Below are 19,193 nucleotides of genomic sequence, written 5' to 3'. Positions count from 1 at the left end.
AATGATGGGCAAAGATACCAGTGGGGCTTTGGGGAGTGGCCCCACCTTCCCCACTCTCTGACAGGTGTCACACGAACGGCAGTAGGCAGCCACATCGGCCCCAATTTTTGGCCAGTAGAAATGCTGGGTTAACCTGGCCTTGGTCTTAGCGATCCTTAGGTGTCCGGCCATCAGAATCTCATGCGCAATCCGCAACAACTCCGTCCGGAATGGATAGGGTACCACCAACTGTCGGTCCCTGGGCCACGCCTCTGGTGAACCCTGCTGGACCGCGACCGGTACAGCCGTTCTTGGTCCCAGACCACTCGCTCCGGGTCTGAGTCCGAGGGAGGCTGTGCCACCTGCTCCTTAAGAGCTTTCAGGCTGTCGTCAGCTTCTAACGCTGCCTGAAACCCCTGACCAGATGTGGCCAGAATCGACGAGACTGTCACATCTTCGGTCAGTACCCCGGGACCTGTGTCCTGGCCTCCGCCTGACTCGGCTGCCACTTGGTCAGAAGGGGAAGAGCTATCGGAACTCCGTGAGGCCCCTTGGCTTCCAGCACTCCCACTGCGGGTGACAGCGGCCACAGCCGCTGTTACCATGGGTTGTGCCTGCTCCTCCAACGTTGCTGACCAAGTCGCCGGTTCAGGCAGACCTACCTGGCTTCCTGACACCCTGGTTGTGGCGGAACCCTGCACCGAGATCTTACCTGGGAGCACTTCCGCTCCTGGGCCAGCCCCAATCTCACCGGCCTATTCCCCCCCTGCAGCAACAGAACCCCTATGTGAAATCTCTGGGGACCCCGCATTTGCTGTGGTAGCCCCCACCGCACACACTGGTTCTCCCCCTGCAGTACCTTGCTCTCTGCTTATCCCTGCAGAGGGCAACAGATCCCAGCTCACTGGCTGATCACTTGTAGAAGCATTGTCACACCCTTCTCCAACCCCCTCCCCTGTCCCAGCTGCAGCTGTGTGTGTGACTATGGTGTCTGTGTAAGCAGAAAACTCAGAGTTCACTACCTCATCCCTTACATCATGCACAGATAACACATCAACATTGTCAGGGGGTATGTCATTACTGGCTGAAAGATCAGCCCTTGGGGATTTGGGGGCCTCAAACTGGGAGGTTATCCACCCCAAATCTGTCCCAAGTAAGACTTTGGCGGGAATCCGATCAGTTATCCCCACCTCCCTCACCCCTGGTCCTGCACCCCAATCCAAATAAATCTTGGCGACGAGCAGCGCCGGGTCAATTCATCCAATCCCGGAGACAGCGAGGGTTTTTGCGGGTACTAAGTCTTGGGGGGACACCATCTCAGGCCGTACCAGAGTCACCTCAGCGGTGCAGTCTCACAATCCCAGGGTCTTAAACCGGCCGACGGTGACAGGTTGGAAGTTGTCCAGGGACCTACCACCACCCCCACCCACACACCACACCTTGGGCGGCCCTTGGGAAGGGGACGGGGACGGGGCCTTGGGACGCTGAGGGCACATGGCCTTCAAGTGTCCAGGTTGGTTGCACTGGTGGCACCGCCTTGGTTCTGCCACGGGCCTGGAGAGGGGAGTTAGGGGGGACACCCCCTGCAGTCTAGGGGCAGGTGGGGTAGTCACAGAATTCATCTTACCCCCTCTCCAGGGGCTGCTGGCGGCCACTCTCTTGGCCTCAGGGGCCCGATTGTTGGTGTAAGCATCCACCAGGGCAGCTGTAACAGTGGATCCCTTTGGCTTCTGGTCTCGGATGAACTGGCGGAGATCCTCAGGGCAGTTTCACAAGAGTTGCCCCGTGATGAACAAATCCAGGATCTCCGGTCCGGTGGTAAGGTGCAGGCCTTGGGTCCAGTGGTCGGCAGCTCTGGCAAGGGCCCGCCGGTGGTCAGCCCAGGTGTCTTTTGGTCCCTTCTGTAAGGTTGTACTATTGGATCAGGGCCCGCTTGTTGGTGTCATAGCCCTGATCTGCCTCAGCAGGCAAGTCCCCAAGGATTTCCAGGGCCTTACCCCTTAAACAGGGGGTCAGGTATTTGGCCCACTGGTCCTTGTCCAGATAGTGCTGCCGGCAAGTCCGTTCAAAGGCCGTCAGAAAAGAGTCCAAGTCTCCATCCTTCTCCAGCACTGGGAAGTCCCCAACACGGACCTTTAGAAGCGTGGTGTCTCGATGGTCATGGGTGGTTGATGATGGCCGGAGCTGAGCTAGCTGCAGCTGGTGGTCACGCTCTGCCTGGCGCTCTCGCTCTGCAGCCTGACGCTCTGCTTTGCGGTCTGCCATGAGGTCCTGGTAGCCCTTCCGGTCTTCAGCCTGGAGTAGGGCCATAGCCAGTTGTAGCAGGGCATCCGAGCCTGCCAGGCTCGGTGGATTGGCAAGGGGTGATCTGCGGCACACTGCAGAGCCTGGTGATTCACTGTCCATTGCAGAGCGGAGGGCTGGCATCTGGCTTCCTGAGGACATTTGGGTGAGCTCCTCCTCATCTTGTCCATAATTGCCAGGTTGTGCGATGTCCTCTGCAGAGCTGTTCTCTGGCGTCGGGCTCTTGGAGGGCTTGTGGACAACCTCCTCATTGCGGTCCACAGCACCATCCTCCACCTCCCCGCCTCTGGCCAGAGCATCGGCCATTTCTTTAGCTTTGTGGCTCCTGGTGCCCTCAGCCATTCTTGCCGACTTTGGTCACTGACACAGAACTGCCACCTGATGCACCCAGACACCTTACAGTATCTGCACTCTGACACTCTAGTGTTGGTCTGGTCTGAAGACCCCAGCAGCCACAGCTGCTACTGGCAGTCTTTAGTGTCTGGGAGTATGGGTCTCACACTCACACACACTACTATCTCGATCCCACCGCTTGCCACCAATATGTCAGGAATATGTCACGAAAGGGGGGTATAGGAAGCGGGAATTACGTCCTTCCTTTCTACCACCCGTCCGACCAACAGAGCACGTGACGCACTCTTTAGCGCCCCTCTTATAGTCAGGCCAATTATGAAATTGTCCGACAATAAGCAAGGAGGTCGCTATTCTACTGTGCCGATGCTTGAAGGGCTCCCGGTGAGAGTAGGGTATATATTCCCCCGACCTCCGCGGATGGAATATATAAAAACCTCCCCAAATCCCACTGGCCGACCCACAATGATCCTTGGCACAAACTCGCTGCCACCAACCGATTTACAGTAACTATTAACCGAGCACACAGACGTGGGATTCAAGATCGAGATAACAGAACAGCCCAAGATTAATTATATATTTTAATCAGCCTAAGGCACACTAGAAACTACAATATATACAATATGGATTTTACACTATATACACAGGTCAGAGTACAGTTACAAATAAAACATGGTTTACAAAAAGGCATACAGTTCAAGCAGTTACCTTGTGCGTCTGGCCACAGGGGGGCACTGTTCAACCAGGTTTCCAAGAACTTCCTCACATGTGTTCAGACACAGACCCCCGAGCAAGAACAAGCTGAAAATGGCTGCACTGAGGTTATCAACCTGGCTCAATCCCTGTCCCCTCCTACATTAGTGACCTCAGGGGGAAGCACTGTCACTCCCCTGGCTGGAGTCTAACATAATATCCGAAAAGGGAATATTATGCGCAACTCCGGACTGGGAGGTCCGATCGGGACGGTTCTGGTGTCATCAGATCCGCCTCTGCATTTTGCGTCCAAGCACGATTCATCTACCGGACTCCTACTCGCAGTTCTCTGTATCTCGCCGCCCCAGGGTGCAACAAAGAATTCGAGGGTATACAGAGATGCGGCTCGACGTCCCGATTCTAACGATGTAGGGGGTGTATGGCTGAGATGCACGGTAATATCATAACTGTGTATGATATTACGGAGCCAGGAATGTGCACTCCTGCTGTGATCAGTTTCATAGAGGTCTCTTTGAGCTTCCTTTTGTGTTGCTAATTCCTGTCCACTCTCTTTGATGAATAGACACCACCCCCCAGGGGGTCTTCCTCTAGCTTGGCTGTATAATTGGATTCATCACCTTTCCAGATGCTGGGCATCTGAGCTGGCTCTCTGTGTGAGAAGGGAGGGGGGTGACATCAGGAGGGCTGACTGACATGACTGAATATCATAATTTATCGTCATAATCCCCTCACACTTACGTTATCTTAAAGCTTTATAAAAAAAATTATTCAATAGACACAGAAATTCCAATAATTTGACTACTACATGCATAAACCGGCACATGTGCAACCAACATGCATTATCTGGGAATCTTATCACACTAAAACATGGCCTAGCAGGCCTCGCCAACTACCGGCTGCCATATCAACCATGCACGATGCTTCTTTCGCCTTCATCACTATAGCTAGTGTTTTCACACAGTTCTCCAGTAGAACCTCAACTTGGCTTCACGCTAAAGTCGGGATGAATGAGAGCACATCAGCGGTTATGGACGTGGACATGCCTGGTGTTTTTGATCAATCTCAGACACCGAGCACAACACATCTTTATCAATCCACCATAACATCTCCGCCTGTACCTCCCTCACAGTCCACCAGTTTGTTGTGTACACCCTACTCCACGCTCTCTCAGCATAGCAGCAAACCTTCGGTCCAAAAATTGTGGTAATTGTGGTAATGTAAAAGATTATTTTCTCCTACACATGCCAAAGCTAAGAGCTTGACTTTTACCATATATAAACTGTTGGCTATGGAAATGCTAAATTCTGCCTAGTGGACAAAAGCTGTGCCTGTGCTATACCAGCATGTCACAAACAACATCACCTGTTCCTTGAAAAACTCTGCCTGACAGGGTGAATTTCCCCAGTAACACCTGGACGAGCAAGCATGGCCAGGAGGATGGCCGGCTGGCCGATAGTGGGCCTTGGGCGCCGGAGCACAGGACGGTGTCGCCAGTAAATAATAGGAATGAGACAGGAGCTCCGGTTCAGGTGTTTACTCACTGGTTAGGAGATTGCCTGAGAGCGTACTAGCTCACTGCTGGTAAGTCTCTAGTTATCCGGTGCAAGTTCCAGGTGGTTACCGGTGTCAGTGTAACTGTCCTGTTTGTCCTCGCTGTCCAGTGATTAGCAGAAGGAACCTGGGCACAGCTCCTGATCACAAGCCCCAGGCTCCACAGCAGAAAGATGAGCTGTGTCTCGTCCCACCAGCACTGGTGCTCTCCTGCACCCAGTCTGGTCTCATGGGACATCCCTCCAGAAAACTCACTATGTGTCATGGCTACCTCCTCTTATAACCCATGTGGCACCCGCCCCCCAGTGGTTGTCCTAGTGACCGGGAAGTCCCATACTACTGGATGGCTGACTCTCCCTGTCCACCCCAGTCCACTCTCTCTGTGGGGAAGGCACCTAACTGCATGTGTGACGTGTCTGGTGTGAGCACCGGCAAACCACCTGTCACTTACCCCACATAGATACTGCTCCTTAACTCAGTTGCAATACCCTGTGGCGACCTGAGCCTCAGGGGCGTCACACACACATGGAAAATAATGTAAAATAAGATTTTTAATTAAGACTGCTACACATGACTCGCCTATTTCTTGTACAGAACAGAGCTCCCAGCTGCACATGTGTCACCCAGGGAATGGGGTACTTGGTTTACAACTGGGGAATGTTATTTTGGTGGCCAATGCCTGGTCCATGCCCTGGGTGCTTTTTAATGGGGAGTATTTACAAGAGAGATTAAAGTCATCGGTGTGATGCCAACTGCGGGTTGCGGTTAATATGGTGGAACCGCCGCTGCTGAGTTGGTTACCCCTAGGGCTGGTGGTGATGGCAGCTATAGTGGTAGGCCCTCCACAGGCAGGGCTGAGCCCTGGGAGATGTATGGTGGAAACTTTTGCCGAAGACGTGAGACCACACCGTGGGTTCTAAATAACAGTCTCTACTCACTCTTGACCCTCGGACGGCTGGTTCAGGTCCCTGTAGTTCCAGTGCCAGTTTGATGACTCAGTTGCTCTGTCCCCGGCACCCTCAGTGTGGTTGGGTCCCCGTAGCTTGGAGCGGTTTGGGGCCCGACTGTCCTTTTTGGCAGTCTCCTTGTCCGTACAGCGGGCAGTGTGGACCCTGTAGGGCCAGTCTGTGTCCCGAACCCTGATCCTCGCTATACTGCTGGTGCCCCCAGTCAGTGAGGTCCGTGAAGGCCCCTCACTGTGCAGGTAATTGCCAGGCCGCGTGAACCTGGCGCCTGACCTAGGGCCCTGTGCCATGTCGTGCTCTGGTCCCAGTGGTACTCAGGTGTACCGACCCTGGCAACCACTCTCCTGTGCCCCCAGGACACCATTACATGACCCAGCTTTAGGTACATCTCTCTCCTTCAGTCTCTACCACTGTACTCACTACTGTCCCCTCCCACCAAGTTGTCTAGTTTCCTGGACTGGCTCCGCCCTCTAGGTGGCCATCCACTTGTGTCTGACTAGCCAATTACCCCTGGTGTGGAGTAAAAACTGGGATTTTGGTGTGTCTAGGTGTTACTTGCACTGGTGTTCCAGATCCCTAGGGTTAGGCCCTGCATCCTTGGGAGGATGCAGTACCTAGCAGTGCCGTGAGTGGCTCAGGGGCGCTACACACAGTCCCTAAATGCTCTTACACATACTGAAACAACTATAACCAGATAACTCAGATGACCACTTAGACCAGTTGCTCCCTAAGCGGCCATCGAGGGTTCCATGTACCTCCTTAAGAAACCAGGGGAAGGTGAAGAGTAAACTAAGATAAACCATAAGTAATAATAAATCAGGAGAAACACAAAACCAACAGGGTCCACTTTAGAAATATCACCAGTGGTGAATAGAAGCCTGGGGAGGCTTTAAATAGTTACATCTGCTGGGTAATAGGGCAGCTAAATTACACATAGAATGCACTTGTTGGCAGAACCACAATGAATACAATGCGTGTAAACAAAGAGACAAATTGTTCTGAACCCGGCCAGTGACTAAACCTGACTGTGGTGCAGAGAGGGAAACAGACTAAATCTTAGGCATGACATTTTTTCTAGCTATGCAAAAATCTGAATGATAGATTTTTGCAAAATGACACTGGAAAAATACAAGACTCTGAAAATCACAAAGGAGTAGAGTTGAGCGCGGTTCGCGGTTCGAGGTTCTCCAGTTCGCGGCTGGAGTGATTTTGGGGGCTGTTCTAGATAGAACTAGAAATCGAGCTTTTTGCTAAAGCTCAATAGTTCTAGATACGTTCGAGAACGGTTCTAGCAGCAAAAAAGCCAGCTAATTACTAGCTGGCTTTCCGCTGTAATAGTGTAAAGGCTACTTTACACACTGCGATATCGGTCCCGATATCGCTAGTGTGGGTACCCGCCCCCATCTGTTGCGCGACACGGGCATATCGCTGCCCGTGCCGCACAACATCGCCCAGAGCCGTCACACATACTTACCTGTCCGGCGACGTCGCTGTGACCGGCGAACCGCCTCCTTTCTAAAGGGGCGATCCGTGCGGTGTCACAGCGTCGTCACTGAAGCGTCACTGAACCGCCGCCCAATAGCAGCGGAGGGGCGGAGATGAGCGGGACGTAACATCCCGCCCACCTCCTTCCTTCTGTATAGCAGCCGGGAGGCAGGTAAGGAGAGCTTACTTGTTCCTGCGGCGTCACACTCAGCGATGTGTGCTGCCGCAGGAACGAGGAACAACTTCGTTACTGCTGCAGTAACGATTTTTAAGAATGGACCCCCATGTCACCGATTAGCGATTTTGCACGTTTTTGCAACGATGCAAAATCGCTTATCGGTGTCACACGCAACGGCATCGCTAATGCGGCCGGATGTGCGTCACAAATTCCGTGACCCCAACGACTCCGCATTAGCGATGTCGCAGCGTGTAAAGCCCCCTTAAGTCACTCTGTGACTCACACTATTATGAAATTTCAGTGTATAGTGTGCGGGAACAGCGCATTCAGATCACTGCTGTATGTATATATTTTTTTTTTTCCTTGTCTTCCTTCCCTAAGCGCGCGCGTGTAGTGGGGCGGGCCAGCATGTCAGCCAATCCCAGACACACACACAGCTAAGTGGACTTTTAGCCAGAGAAGCAACGGCATGTGTGATAGGATGTCCATGTCACATGTCCCTGCATTATAAAACCGGACATTTTCCTCCAGCACGCCATTATCTGCCTTCTGCATCCTTGGTGTCAGACATCACTGGCGCAGCTCCTATCGCCGATACTGCTGTATACGCTCCATACACAGCGCTGGACAGCTTAGGGATAGCACTTTCTATCAGTCCTTTTAAGGGCTCATACCGGCAACGTCAAAGCCATAGGTGACAGGTCCGTGAAAACAGAGTTTAACAGCTACACAAGATGACAGCGTCTGTGTAGCTAAGGTCAGGGATTTCCTCGCTGCATTTCCCCATTAGGAGGGAATAGAAAGGCAGGCTTCCATTCCTCTACCCAGAGACCCACAAACCTGCCACTGTACCCTCCTGTCCTCTGCACACTCCAACTCATTGTTACTAAGCCATTATACTAGCAAACACTGAGTGAACTTAGTGGCATCCTAAACGTGGCTGTTGGACTGCTGTATTGCCCTAGTAGTGCAAAGATATTTGCAGCACATATGCCTGCATTGCACACTAAAACTCATTGTTACTAAGCCATTATACTAGCAAACACTCAGTGAACTTAGTGGCATCCTAAACGAGGCTGTTGGACTGCTGTATTGCCCCAGTAGTGCAAAGATATTTGCAGCACGTCTGCCTGCAATGCACACTAAAACTCATTGTTACTAAGCCATTATACTAGCAAACACTGAGTGAACTTAGTGGCATCCTAAACGTGGCTGTTGGACTGCTGTATTGCCCCAGTAGTGCAAAAATATTTGCAGCACGTCTACCTGCATTGCACACTCCAACTCATTGTTACTAAGCCATTATACTAGCAAACACTGAGTGAACTTAGTGGCATCCTAAACGTGGCTGTTGGACTGCTGTATTGCCCCAGTAGTGCAAAGATATTTGCAGCACGTCTGCCTGCATTGCACACTAAAACTCATTGTTACTAAGCCATTATACTAGCAAACACTGAGTGAACTTAGTGGCATCCTAAACGTGGCTGTTGGACTGCTGTATTGCCCCAGTAGTGCAAAGATATTTGCAGCACGTCTGGCTGCATTGCACACTCAAACTCATTATAACTAAGCCATTATACTAGCAAACACTGAGTGAACTTAGTGGCATCCTAAATGTGGCTGTTGGACTTCTGTATTGTGCCACTAGTGCAAAGATATTTGCAACACGTCTGCCTGCATTGCACACTAAAACTCATTGTTACTAAGCCATTACACTAGCAAACACTGAGTGAACTTAGTGGCATCCTAAACGTGGCAATTGGACTTCTGTATAGTCCCACTAGTGCAAAGATATTTCCAGCACGTCTGCCTGCATTGCACACTCCAACTCATTGTTACTAAGCCATTATACTAGCAAACACTGAGTGAACTTAGTGGCATCCTAAACGTGGCTATTGGACTTCTGTATAGTCCCACTAGTGCAAAGATATTTGCAGCACGTCTGCCTGCATTGCACACTCCAACTCATTGTTACTAAGCCATTATACTAGCAAACACTGAGTGAACTTAGTGGCATCCTAAACGTGGCTGTTGGACTGCTGTATTGCCCCAGTAGTGCAAAGATATTTGCAGCACGTCTGCCTGCATTGCACACTCAAACTCATTGTTACTAAGCCATTATACTAGCAAACACTGAGTGAACATAGTGGCATTCTAAACGTGGCTGTTGGACTGCTGTATTGCCCCAGTAGTGCAAAGATATTTGCAGCACCTCTGCCTGCATTGCACACTTAAACTCATTGTTACTAAGCCATTATACTAGCAAACACTGAGTGAACTTAGTGGCATCCTAAACGTGGCTGTTGGACTGCTGTATTGCCCCAGTAGTGCAAAGATATTTGCAACACGTCTGCCTGCATTGCACACTCCAACTCATTGTTACTAAGCCATTATACTAGCAAACACTGAGTGAACTTAGTGGCATCCTAAACGTGGCTATTGGACTGCTGTATAGTCCCACTAGTGCAAAGATATTTGCAGCACGTCTGCCTGCATTGCCCACTCCAACTCATTGTTACTAAGCCATTATACTAGCAAACACTGAGTGAACTTAGTGGCATCCTAATCGTGGCTGTTGGACTTCTGTATAGTCCCAGTAGTGCAAAGATATTTGCAGCACGTCTGCCTGCATTGCACACTAAAACTCATTGTTACTAAGCCATTATACTAGCAAACACTGAGTGAACTTAGTGGCATCCTAAACGTGGCTGTTGGACTGCTGTATTGCCCCAGTAGTGCAAAGATATTTGCAGCACGTCTGCCTGCATTGCACACTCCAACTCATTGTTACTAAGCCATTATACTAGCAAACACTGAGTGAACTTAGTGGCATCCTAAACGTGGCTATTGGACTTCTGTATAGTCCCAGAGTTGCACAGATATTTGCAGCACGTCTGCCTGCATTGCACACTCCAACTCATTGTTACTAAGCCATTATACTAGCAAACACTGAGTGAACTTAGTGGCATCCTAAACGTGGCTGTTGGACTGCTGTATTGCCCCAGTAGTGCAAAAATATTTGCAGCACATCTGCCTGCATTGCACACTAAAACTCATTGTTACTAAGCCATTATACTAGCAATTTATGCTGCCAGTTTAAGGGCCGTAGTTGCATTGTCAGGGATAATTATTCTTTATTATTCTGCTGTTAATAAAGCTAGACCACCGCTGCAATCTACACCACCTCTCAATTTTTACTACCACATTTTAAGTGCACAATCTTGTCGCAGTCAACATGAGTGGCAAAATGACAGATGCTGGTGGAAAGGGGAAGAGGCATGTTGGAAAAGGAAAAAAAGGGTTTGTCCGTGGGGAAGGTGGCAAAGCTCCATTAACATCTGCTGAAGATAGACCATCTACCAGCAAAAGTAAGATGTCTACTACTTACCGTGGACAATTCAATGTGCTCCCTTTTTTACGGACACAAACAACAGGAACAAAGGTAGATGATGGCTAAAAAAGGAAAATGCTTGAATGGATCTCAAGTGGTCCAACAAGTGCCCTCTCAGCCACCTCAACTACCGCATCCAAAAAACACCAGTCCTCTGAGTTGTCATCCCAATCAAACTTGCTTTCTCCCAGCTCTGAAGTCTCCATCAGCCCTGCACAGTATGGTGGAACTGAGATGGCTGAATCTGCAGAGCTGTTCAGTCACACTATAGCCTGGGAATCAGAGGTCTGCTCCCAAGCTACAGTGAGTACAGACCAGGAAATGGTCTGCAGTGATGCCCAGAACCTTTGTGACTCTGATTCAGGCCGTGAGGACCAAGTTTCTGAGCATAATATTGACCCTTTTTCACCAACTGTAACACCTGTTGTTATAGACAATGAGGAACATACTGATGATGATGAGACGCAGATACCAGATTGGAATGACAACTTAAATATTCGGTCAGGGCAAGAAGAGGCTCGGTCTGAGGGTGAGGGGAGTGCAAACACAACAATTGATGAGGAAGTTCTAGATCCCACCTACTGTCAACCCACAGTCAGGCACTCGAGGAGGTCAACAGAGGCGGTGGAGGAGGATGCAACCGACGACGAAGTTACCTTGCGCCTTCCTGGACAGAGTCGGAGCACTGGTAGCACGTCTACAACTGCATCATCAGCCACCACTCTGCCTCTGAGCACTAGTCGGGGGGGCTCAGCAGGTCGCATGCCCTCTAAGCTTTGCCTAGCCTGGTCTTTTTTTGACATAGAAAAAGATCGCCCAAATTATGTGATGTGTAAAATTTGTCGTGATTCTGTTAGTAGAGGTCAAAACCTCAGCAGTTTGACAACTTCTTCCATGAATCGTCACATGAATAAATATCATAGGTCCCAGTGGGAAGCTCACCGTGCTGCAATGCGGCCTAGCGGAGCGAACCATCCACGGCCTGCCCCTTCCAGTGCATCCGCGCGCTCTTCATCTTCTAGGACTGTGGGGACAGCTGTCACACCTGGTTTTCGACGCACAACTTCCACCACTGTAACCGCAACAGGCAGTTTGCTTGGTAGGTCGTCAGTTGGTTTGGAAGGGGAAACAAGTGCGTGTGTACAGCTCTCTCAGACATCGATAGCACCAACGTTGGATGAAGGCAACATCATGTCTCCGACTGCACTTTCCTCACAAACCTGCATTTTTCCAGGGACACCCTACTCAACACCGGCTACACACAGCAGCCAGATCTCTGTCCCTCAGATGTGGCCAAATAAAAGGCCATTTCCTGCGACCCATGACAAAGCTAAGAGGTTGACTTTATCCCTCTGTAAGCTCTTGGCTACCGAAATGCTGCCTTTCCACCTGGTGGACACACAGGATTTTAGAGACCTTATGTCTGTTGCTGTGCCCCAGTACCAGATGCCCAGTCGCCACTACTTCTCTAAAAAAGGTGTGCCCGCGCTACACCAGCATGTCACACACAACATCACCGCTTCCTTGAGAAACTCTGTGTGTGAACGGGTGCATTTTACCACCGATACTTGGACCAGTAAGCATGGACAGGGACGATACATGTCGCTGACTGGGCACTGGGTAACTATGGTGATAGATGGTGAAGGGTCTGCTGCACAAGTTTTGCCGTCCCCACGACTTGTGTGTCAATCCTCTGTCTGTCCAAGTTCCGCCACTGCTTCTGCCTCCTCCACCTCCGCCCCAAGCCTACCTGGTCAGGCCACCAGCGTTCTCACTGCGCAGAAGGAATCACGCACCCCTTATTACTATGCTGGCAGCAGAGCGCAACGTCATCAGGCGGTCTTTAGCTTGACATGTCTTGGGAATAAGAGTCACACAGCTGAGGAGTTGTGGTCAGCTCTGCGGTCCGAGTTTAATAAATGGTTGTCTCCACTCAACCTGCAGCCTGGTAAGGCCGTGTGCGACAATGCTGCAAACCTGGGTGCGGCCCTTCGCCTGGGCAAGGTGACACACGTACCTTGTATGGCTCACGTGTTGAACCTTGTTGTCCAGCAATTTTTAACACACTATCCCAGCCTAGATGGCCTTCTGACCAGGGCACGAAAACTGTCTGCTCACTTCCGCCGTTCAAGCGCCGTAGCTGAGCGACTTGCATCGCTCCAGAAGTCTTTCGGCCTGCCGGTTCATCGCCTGAAATGCGATGTGCCGACATGCTGGAATTCGACTCTCCACATGTTACAGCGACTGTGGCAGCACCGCCGAGCCCTGGTGCAATACGTCATGACGTATAGCCTGGGCCAACGAGATGCAGAGGTGGGGAAGATCACCCTAATGGAGTGGTCTCATATCAAGGACCTATGCACCCTTCTGCACAGTTTCGACATGGCGACGAATATGTTTAGCGCTGACAATGCCGTTATCAGCATGACAATTCCAGTCATTTACATGCTGGAGCACACACTAAACACTATTCGGAGTCAGGGGGTATGACAACAGGAAGGGGAGGAACTACAGGAGGATTCATATGCGCAAGACATAACAACATCTCCAAGGTCCAGACGTTCATCATCAGCAACGCGGCAGGCATGGGACCATGGGGGACAGGGATCAACAAGGGCGCATGGTAGCAGGCGAAATGTTGAGGAAGGTGCAGGAGAACATGAAGAAATGGAGGATGAACTGTCCATGGACATGGAAGACTCAGCGGATGAGGGAGACCTTGGTCAAATTTCAGTTGAAAGAGGTTCGGGGGAGATGTCAGAGGAAGAAAGAACGGTTAGCACCTCTATGCCACAAACACAGCGTGGACTTGGTCCGCATGGCTGCGCAAGACACATGAGTGCTTTTTTGCTGCACTACCTGCAACATGACCCTCGCATTGTCAAAATTAGAAGTGATGATGACTACTGGCTTGCCACACTATTAGATCCCCGGTACAAGTCCAAATTTTGTGACATAATTCCAGCCATAGAAAGGGACGCACGTATGCAGGAGTATCAGCAAAAGCTGTTACTCGATCTTAGCTCGGCTTTTCCACCAAACAACCATGCAGGTGCAGGGAGTGAATCTCCCAGTTGTAACTTGACAAACATGGGACGGTCTCGTCATCTTCAACAGTCTACCCGTACCAGTAGGACTGTATCTGGTGCTGGTAACAGCAATTTTATGGAATCTTTTCATAATTTTTTTAGACCCTCCTTTGCAAGGCCACCAGAGACAACAAGTCTGACACATAGTCAACGGCTGGAGAGGATGATACAGGAGAATCTCCAAATGAACATCGATGCCTTGACTTTGAAAATGGAGCCTTGCTCATTTTGGGCTTTGTTAAAAACTGGGTTTAGGCCACAAATGCAGAGCCAGTATATAATGACTGGAGCGAGAATAGGTTCAAAACATATTATGGATTTATTCAGATTAGGGAGGTGAGGTTACAGTCATTAGAGAAAAGTAACTGTCTTGGCTTGAGTTAATAGATGGATAGACAGATAGAAAAAATAACAGTTCATTTGCCTTACATAGCTGTGATGTAGTAAGCCGTCTTTCTCTGGATGGTCTGGTCGGGCTTGATGAATCCGTCTTTCTCCTCCCTCCTTCTGCCTTACCCTTTGAAGTGTGGGCTCTTTTATAACCCAAACCCCTCCTCCTGATTGTCCTTATCTCTTTACATGGTATTACAAGAAACAACTAACCTTATTTTAGTTCAGCATTACATCATGTCACGTGGTTCGTTTTGCCCGCGAAATAAGTGTACTTGCGCAGTAGACTTGTAACAAAACCTACTTCAACTTATATTTAACTCCTTTGAAGCTCGCTGAACTCTGACCTTAGAGTAACAGAGAGAAGTTTCTCATAGCTATTTCAGTTATTAGCCCAAAATTCCAAACAGAATATAGCTCCTCGTTGACAACTTTGATGAACAACTAGCAGATGGCCTTGGTTCTACCATGTCAGACTCTTGGTCAGTATTTCCAGCTCACAAAGACACTCTTAAAGGGGATGGCGAAATATACATATATTTATGAATATATGTAACCCAGTTTATGAATCAATCTCCATAAACTCACTATTTTACAGTCCCCCCTGATATGGAAGTTTGATGAACCCCGGGAAACCCTAACTCATTCGTGTCATCATTCGTATCACATACATTCTTGTTGGAAATTCTAGACCAATATTTGACTTGATAAACCAATCTGCAACTTTCTGTCAAAATGTCATCTTGCGATTTAACATTCCCCCTAAGAATGTTATCTTCCTTTTTCATTTCTATTTTTATGTTCCTATATATCTTCTGAATTCTACACTTCACAAAAACTTGATATATAATACACATCAAAACTAATAAAAATATGATTATGATGGGATTAAATAAAACATTTCCAACTGCTGACTGAAAAGATGACTGAGACCAGGAATGTACAGATTTGCTAAAACTCTTCCACCAAGTTCTACCTGACATTCCGTTCCATTCGTGTTCGATATCACTTAATTCACCTTGTTCATGTCTGAATATAATTTCTGCTTCCTTTAACTGTTTCGTTAATAAATCTAACAAACCCTTGTCTTTCTTTATTTCACTTGTCCACATATCCCAAGGAAAATCATTTATCTGTGATAAATTGAATTGTATGGGAAATGCCGTTAAGTTTCTCTTTCCTATAGAAGTGATATTAAAACTTCCTTCCTTCTTTGAAAGAGATCTCACATTTCCTTCTATACAATACAAACCCATAGGTAGGTTTTCCTTATGTACACAAGTAGAATAGAAAACAGAGACCTTCTCTGTCTCAGACATGACCTGGAAACATATCTTAGTTGGACTTACTGGAGTCACCAGATCATGTAGTGTCTGTACAGTCTCTATTCTCGCATGACAAGAAGAATGATTATGAAAACATGAATGATAAATCACCTTATCCTGTCCAGGTAAACACATCACCTTAGAAACAAAATGCAAACATGAAGAAATGTCTACTTGTTCAGTGTTCACTCCATCAAATGCAAAATCTGTGTACTGCAGTTGATAGAACACTTGTTGTGTGTTACTCACAGGTATACCCAAAACTGTAACAGGAACAATAGTTCCCTCTCTTCCGATCACCGGGATTAACGATGTGCCAACACAAATGTTTCGTTCACATCCTAACTACTTATTTACCCACAAATCCGTATGATTCAATGCAAAATCATACTCTACAGGTAAATTTCGCAGTATTCCCAGTGGAGTAATTCCACTCTGTAGAGCTTGTGCAATCAGCTTCAAATTAGAAGAGTACTCTACCTGTATCTCCAGGCACGCTTTAGCTACTTGTGTTTCGTGTGTGCTTTCCACGAGAGCTAATGTAGCATCCTGTAGATGTGACACGGAAGAGCCTAGTACAGCAGCTGTATTCATTACCATCTTTTCAAGAAGTTGATTCAAACTCTTCTGAACCTTTACCCCTTTTCCTCCAATAAAACCAATATTATCCAAATCTGACTTAAGTGTCTGTATATTCATGGCATTAGTCAGACTTCCCACTGTCCCAATTCCTCCCAGAATTCCTTCTAACACTCCTCTCTTACTCCTAGTCTGAGCAGTTCTTCTCCCAAACCATTGTTCTATCCCCATCTCCATGTTTATGAGATGTGATTGACACTGAGGAAACCTGGTAGAGATCTTCCAATGAGACATATTGAAAGTCCACACCATTGTCATAAATTCTCCATCCCTTAATAAGGACTTGGACTGAAATTGATTAATTTGGAAAGGAGTAGACGGCATGAACCTCGTGTCTGTGCATGCACTATCTGCTGCTGACCAAATATTCACACTAACGTCTTTACAATGTCTGTAATGTGTCTTTGTTTCAACGCAACACTGGTAAATTCCAGAGTCCCTGGAAGATGGATTCTCTATGGAAAAAATGAAAGTATCATCCATCCATCTGATATTACCAATCTGACCTCTGTGAATGACATTAGTTGGACTGTTTAAAAAACTTCCCAAAAATGATGAGTTTTTGGTCCATGTTAACAAAGACTCAGAAGGCAATTTCAACCTTGTGTTACATTTTAACATTATGGGTAATGTATTTACTTTATTATGTACTGTCTGTGGTGAAACCCTTATTTCCGGAACTATAGTGTTAGTAACGGTAAACACTACAGATACCTGAACTTGTACAGGTTCCCGTGTTATCTGGAAATTCCATGTTTTAACCCAATCTTTATCTCCTTCTGAAATGGAGAGTAAAGAAGGATCCAGAATTTTCCCAAAAACCTGAGTTTTTAACAAAATTTCTGTTTTGGATCTTCCAAACTTTCCCCTTGCAATCATGTCATTTGTAATATCACCGGACCATACAGCAGGTTCATCACCTCTGATCTCTATGTTCCAGTATAGTACATCTGTAGGAGAACATTCCCATGTACCCGTTTTATTATTGTGTACATATTCTCCTTGTAATTGTGTGAATCTAGTTTTAGGTCCTGCAATAGCATGTAAGATTATGTCTGTGTCGTGTATGAAATGTAATTCAATGCAACATTTTGTTCCATATCCCATGCAGATATTTCCTGTTATCTCCACAGAATCATCCGTGATGTTCTCTGTCAGTAAGTTCCGTGTCTCTGATCCTCTCGGTCTTCGTGAATGTTGAATCTCTCTAGTCCGTTCATTCACATCATTGGCGATTGTTCCTTGATGTAACATGTAAACAATGACGGAAATAAAGCAAAGCAGCAGGAAAGTAGATCCCATCACGTAGAAGCTTGTCTTGAGCTTGGGAAGATGTTCTTTCTCCAGAAGGCTTGATGTCATCTTTCCTTCACAGTCTTTAGATTCTTTATTCCAGTTCGTATAGGAATCCATTTCTTCCTGGAAAGAAATGCAGTATCATTATTTTGTCACAAATATTTTGCACTGGTCAACGTGAACCCACACTTTTTGTGTTTTCCGGGTCTTTTTTACCACATTTGACACTCGGTGCACAAGAATCATGACTTGTCCCATAGTCTCTAGGACTTCAAAAGGACCTTCCCAATTACACTCCCATGGACCACTCTTGCGAAAGGTTTTGATCATCACTAGAGCACCTTTCTTGAATTTGGACTCATAGGGTGGCTCCATTTTCTGCATTCTCGATGCCGCATATGGCAGAATCGCTTTCATTTTCTCCTGCAGCGATCTCAATCATTGGGACCTTGAGATAGCATCTTTTTGTGGAGTGGATAAAAATGGCTCATGTGGAAACCACAATGGCATTTTTCTTCCCGTCATCAACTCAAACGGAGTGAATTGAGTTGTAGAAGAGATTGAACCTCTTATACTCATCAGTATGAAAGGTACCTTGTCAACCCAAGTGTTACCTTTGTCCAAAAGCATCTTTGCAATTCTGGACTTGATTGTCCTATTCATTCTTTCCACAATTCCCGCAGATTGTGGATGATAGGGGACATGAAATTGCTGTCGCGCCCCTAGAATAGCACAAGCAGTTTGCATGATTTTACCTGTGAAGTGGCTACCTCGATTGGAGGTAATCATCCTTGGGATCCCCCAAGTACAAAAGACATGTTGCACCAATTCCCTTGCTGTGGACAAAGCATCATCTTTCCTAACAGGTAATATTTCTACCCATTTTGAGAACACATCTACCACAATCAATGCATACCTGAGACCATGTTTACCTGAGGGTAAAGGACCAATATAGTCTATCTGCAGTGTAGACCATGGACCATCTGCAGGTGCGATTCGTAGAAGTGGTGGCTTCTGTCCTTTAGGTCTTGGATTTATTTGGGCACAAATGAGACATGATAGTACAACACTTTGAACTGTTTCGTCCATTTTTTCCCAATAAAATTTCTCCTTGAGAATGACTAACAATTTCTGTTGTCCCAAGTGACCTAAACTCTCATGAGTGTATCGAGTGAATTCTACCTGTAGATGTTTTGGTACAACTGGACGCAATTCTCCATTTGAATTGTGACACAAAACCCCATTTTCACAGATAAAAGGAGGTTTTGGATCATCCAGAGAAGTAACAAGAGAAGGATCTTTCCTTTGTTCTTCTGCAAATGAAGGTATGTACGTGTCTGCTCTCTGAACCGCTGAATTCTCAGAAGGTTCGGAGTCAAACACTTCCTCTCCTGTCAGGGCAGCTTCTTTGGCTAGAGCATCTGCGGTTGCATTTCCTACAGATAACTCATCATCAGATCTTTGATGTGCAGCGACTTTCACTATAGCAAATCTATTTGGGGCCCTTGATGCCATCTCAAAGATTGATTCTAGCGT

Source organism: Anomaloglossus baeobatrachus, chromosome 3, assembly GCF_048569485.1.
Source record: "Anomaloglossus baeobatrachus isolate aAnoBae1 chromosome 3, aAnoBae1.hap1, whole genome shotgun sequence".
Taxonomy (NCBI): domain Eukaryota; kingdom Metazoa; phylum Chordata; class Amphibia; order Anura; family Aromobatidae; genus Anomaloglossus; species Anomaloglossus baeobatrachus.
The sequence above is the reverse complement of the archived record's forward strand: the minus strand, read 5'-3'. Positions refer to the sequence as shown.